Below are 5,690 nucleotides of genomic sequence, written 5' to 3' on the forward strand. Positions count from 1 at the left end.
TCTGGCAATTTCTATGTTCTGGGATAGTTCCTGCCATACTTAGCCAGTGATGCACAGCATCCCAAAGGGATGGGGAGGAAGATGACCCACCCCTCTTCAGCATCACCCCACAGACCAGGACTGGTGTATGAGGAGAGGATGCAGCACCTCATAAAGAAATACAGCAGTGAGTGCACCCGCATGAAACTGCAGGAGACATCCGAAGAGAGACATCATGGTGGTGCAGAGATCAGCGTACTAAATTGAACTGCCAGGGCAGCACTGGGTGCCAAGACACTAGGTGTGTTTCAGAGCTGGGTGAGAAAGCCACCTGTTCACAAGCTCCCAACACAAGACTCCCTGTCACTCAGCTGGGGATGTAGCCAATCTGGCTGCTGCTCCTGGTGATCCTCAAGCCTCTCTGATCTTCCCGTTGCTCTCAGGAGCTCATGAGTATGAGACATTACTATTGCTGCTGCTCTGTGATTACAGCGATTACATATCACTTGCTGCAAGATACATGCCACTCTGCAGATTTCAAAGCCACACCCCATGAAGACTTTCACAAGTTGGTTCAAGTTTGTTGTCATACATTTAAATCTGATATAAATTTGCTCGCAAAACTGAGGATGCAGTGCTTCCTATTTTCTACAGGCCTTGGTCCATGAATTTTTAATGTATTTTCGGCCTTTACATAGCTCCTTCAGCAAAATCAGGTGATTTGACCCTTCACCATGTCCACGTTGTTGATAGTTTGCCTGGTCTGTATGTAAACAATCCCTACCATTAAGAACCACAATGATCTGTTCTGAGTTCCCTGAATCCTAAATAAATACACTGTCTTCCCTCCAGGTCCTCCATTAGTAACCTGTGAGGATGTTAAAAAGCAGCTACAACGTTAGACACTTTTAAATCAGCAGGTCCATATAACTTGTATCCAAGAGTTTTAAAGAGCTGGCTGAGGAGTTTACTGGACCATTAATGTTGATTTTCAGTAAGTCTTAGAATATTCAGGAAGTTCCGGAAGGCTGGAAGAAAACTAATTTGCTAATATTTCAAAAAGGGTAAATGGGAGGACCTGGGTAATTATAGACCTGTTAGTTTGACATCGATATTGGACAAGATAATGGAATGGCTGATATGGGACTCCATTAATAAAGAACTAAAGGAAAGTAATATAATTAATGCCAATCAATGGGGTTTATGGAAAATTAATCCTGTCAGACTAACTTTATACACGTTTTTGATGAGATAAGTTTGATTGATAAAGGTAATAGTATTTAAGGTAATATATTTAGACTTCTGTAAGGCATTTGACTTGGTACCACATGGCATTTTTATTAAACTAGAATGGTACAAAATTAACATGGCACATATTAAATGGATTAAAAGATGGCTAACTGATAGGTCTGAAAATGTAATTGTAAATGGGGAGTCTTCATTGAGCAGATGTGTTTTCTAGGTGGGCCCTGCAGGGTTTGATTCTTGGCCCTATGCTATTTAACATTTTTCTCAATGACCTGGAAGAGAACATAAAATCTCATCACTGATAAAGTTTGCAGATGACCCAAAAATTGGGGAAGTGGTAAATAATGAAGACAAGAGGCTGCTGATGTAGAGCGATTTGGATTGCTTGGTAAACTGGGTACACGCAAACAATGTGTGTTTTAATATGGCTAAATGTATACATCTAGGAACAAAGAAAGTAGAACATACTTACAAGATGTGGGACTTTATCTGGGAAGCAGCGATTTTGAAAAAGGTTTGGCGGTCATGGTGGATAATCAGCTGAATGTGAGTTCCCAATGCAATGCTGTAGCCAAAAGGGCGAATAAGATCCTTAGATCCACAAATGGGAATCTTGATTAAAAGTAGAGAGGTTATTTTATCTCTGTGGTTTGGCAGTGGTTCAAGTGCAAGAATACTGTGTCCAGTTCTGATGTTCACAGTTCAAAAGAGAGATGCTGATAAATTTGAGAGGGGTTCAGAGAAGAACCATGAGATTATAGAATTATAAAGGGATAGGATGCCTTGTAGTGATAGACTCAAAAAGCTCAATCTATTTATCTTAACAAAGAGAAGGTTAAGAAGTGACTTGATCACAATCTGTAAGTACCTACATGGGGAACAAATATTTGCTAATTGGCTCTTCATTCTATCAGGCAACAGTATAACAAGATCTAATGGCTGGAAATTAAAGTTAGACAAAATCAGACTGGAAATAAGGCATACATTTTTAACAGTGAGGGTAATTAACAATTGGAACAATTTACCAAAGATGGTGGTGGATTCTCCATCACTGGTAATTTTAAAATCAAATTGGATGTCTTTTTATGGGGGAATTCTATGGCCTGTATTATACAAAACGTAGACTAGACATCACAATGGTGCCTTCTGGCCATGTAATCTACTCCCATACACTATATGTGAAGCTAGATACTGCATTGAGGTCACAGAGTATATTCACAACCAAATTCAAATTCTACTGAAGCCAATACAGTTGCCTCCGCATAAACCAGAGTAGCATTTTGATACCCATTAAAGAAATCACAGCCATAGGGCCAAATTCTGCTGTTGGTTCCATGCATGCAACCCCACCGATTTTACTTTACAATCATGTAAACTATCATTTGACAGGAATTACAGTCAGGACTCAGTGTCTATTGATGCTGTGTAACTATGATGATTTTGTTACTTACAGATGCTATGGTGAGATATTACTGTCCTCTGAATTGTTTTAAATTTTGCTTTAATTATTTTCTTAAAGGCATGGATATGTCTTTTGAGAAATACTGCATTTTAATGTTATCGACTTTATTTATTTATTCATTTATGGCCAGACTCTGCCATTCTTACTCATATTGAATAGTATCTTACTACTTGACTAGTCTTACTGAGATCTGTGGGACTACTCATGGAGTAATATACAGCATCTGGCCTTTAGTACTGGTAACAGTTGAATGACTTAGCCTGCTAATGGTTGAAATCTACTGCTTATCTAAAGAGCAGGCACAATGGAAGAGTCACATTTTCTTCTCATTTACAACTCTATATGTCTCCGATTTTCACACACTGTACATTTACAAGATCTTATAACATACCTGCCTCATTTAAATTCTCCATTTAAATTCTAAAGGCATTTTTCTTTCTTGAATTTGGTGCACATGTGGGGGAAACTTGTTCAAAAAAGAGATAGAGATGGCATTGGCCCTAAAAGGAGCAAATTACAGATGCTCTCCTCCAACATTGTTTGGAAAACAAGTTTTATAGCTTAAAACAGCCCCCAAGCATCTCGTAACTTGAGTAATCATCAGCATTTCTACAGCACGTCACCACATGTCTCACTGACCTTGGCAATATTACAGGAGAGGTGGCTCATACTGTTGCTATGACTAAGCTGTACTTCAGCAGTTTCTCCAGGGTGATAGACCCAAATAGGTTTTTTATTAATAGACAAATACATCTCCCCCCTCACCACCATTTTTATGGTAATAATTCCACATATTTTACAACGTCAATCAACTCTGCTGTTGAATGTAGCATCTGTTTAGCAGCATCACAACAATGCCTGACAATAGTTTAGGACAGGAAGTGAAGAATACTATGTCCAATTTGAAACTGCAGGTGGAATTTGCAATCATTAGGCAGGATGTAATTGTTAAAGTGGTGTTTGATTAGAACACTGGGGCAAATACTCCTATTCTTGCAAAAGCTGCCCAGGGATCTTTAATGACAAGTGGTCAGGAATAGAGCTGTGAGAATGACTAATATTTTGGTTTGCTGACCATTCTGAAAAATAAAAAATTGTTTCAGGTTGACCAAAAACATTTTTTGAAATTTTCTGCAAATTGATCATTTAAAAAATAATTTTTGAGCTCTATTTAATAAAATTGGAGAACATTTTGAGACAAAAAGTCATTTTGAATTGAAAAATTGAAACTTATTTTCAAAAATGTCAGAATGAAATGTTTCAGTTTTTGTTTCTGATGCAAACACCAACATGAATTTGCAAAATGTTTCAGTGTTGCTGAATCTGCATTTTTCACCCCAAAAAAGTTATAGCTGAAAAATTTCACTCAGCTCTAGTCAGGACCTCTGCTTTACATTACATCCAAAAGACCATGTAAAGAACATCCCACTATGTGCTCATGTCTGCATTCCTCCAAACTCATAGTGTACCTTTTTTAGACTTCTGGGGAAGAAGTCACAGTGTGAGGCACACACCCATACACAGACAGTAACAAGGAGGAGGGAGAATACAAAAACAACACAAGAATATCCTGTAACTTGAGAGAGGAGAGAGAGAAACATCATTAGTGGGGGGGTCTATTACTCATTCCAAGACATTTGTTTCCTACCCCAAGTATCACTAACTTCATTTTTTTTAACCTTTACACTAAGTAGCATGACCCTCTGGGCTGAGGGTTTCTAAGCTACTCAGGAGATTTGGACACCAAATTCTCATTCATTTTGATCGGAATTGGGCATCCAAATTCTTTAGGCATCTTAGAAAATTTCAGCCAGTGTATAATATTTTAATATATTTCATATATGTGTAAGTTAATGTACTGAATAAATGCCACTGTAAGTATAGTCTTTATTAGTTAACTAACAAATATTTTTTAGGATGGGCAGGTAAGTGGCTGCCTTTTGTGAGCTAACATTTGTTTGAAAAAGTCCCTAGATAATTTTCACTTGATTGCTTAGGCACACTTTCCTGACCTTGTGGAAATGTAGTATTTGTAGTCAGTTCAGGGATCTCTGTAGTTGTGCCACTTGCCCATGCAAGGAAGATCTGTATAAGTCACTAGGTTTCTGTGTTGAAACTCAGTTCATCGTAAAAGCGGCAAAGAGTTCTGTGGCACCTTGTAGACTAACAGACGTATTGGAGCATAAGCTTTCAGAAGTGGGTATTCACCCACGAAAGCTTATGCTCCAATATGTCTGTCAGTCTATAAGGTGCCACAGGACTCTTTGCCGCTTTTACAGATCCAGCCTAACACGGCTACCCCTCTGGTCAGTTGACAGTGTTGCTGATGGAAGTAAAGGAGTCTCTGTAACCAATTAACTAGAATTAGGTAGCAGCTCAATCATACACAACTGATCTATATGTGTGTGCCAGATTTTGTCACCTTTGACCTTTACTGTGCACCACACTGAACTTAACTGTAACTCAGTAATACCTAGGGTGACAGAGCTGGAGCTGCTCTGTAAGAATTGATGGATACTATATGTTGACCTGGTTACTGGGATGTTTACTGAATGATTATATTTGTTTAGTTTAATACCAGGCTGTAAGGAAAACAAACAGGAAGAAAAAGAATGACAATAAGCTACCCATCAGTAAAACATTTAGGGGTTGTGTCACGAGGTGCACTACTCAGCTCCGGGCTGGCACCTCCTCCTGGTCACTCTAGGGATTAGCCGACACCCCTCCACGGTTTGCACACCATCATTCCAACTCTGGTCTGCGGCTCTTCTCACGCCAGGATCCTGAGTGTCTGCTTTGTGACTTAGTCCTCCAGCTAGATCACTCAGTGTTCTCCCTTCTGGGGTTCAGTCTATCAACAGTCCTAGCCAATCTTCCATCTCACTGCCTCGATACCACTCCCCCAGTGGCTGGTAGGGGAACCCGGGCCCATCCTCTCTCTGCCTCCTCTCTCTGCCCTCACTGCTCCTTCCTTGGATTGCTTCCTACACTTCTGGTTCCC

Source organism: Natator depressus, chromosome 3 (genome assembly GCF_965152275.1).
Source record: "Natator depressus isolate rNatDep1 chromosome 3, rNatDep2.hap1, whole genome shotgun sequence".
NCBI lineage: Eukaryota > Metazoa > Chordata > Testudines > Cheloniidae > Natator > Natator depressus.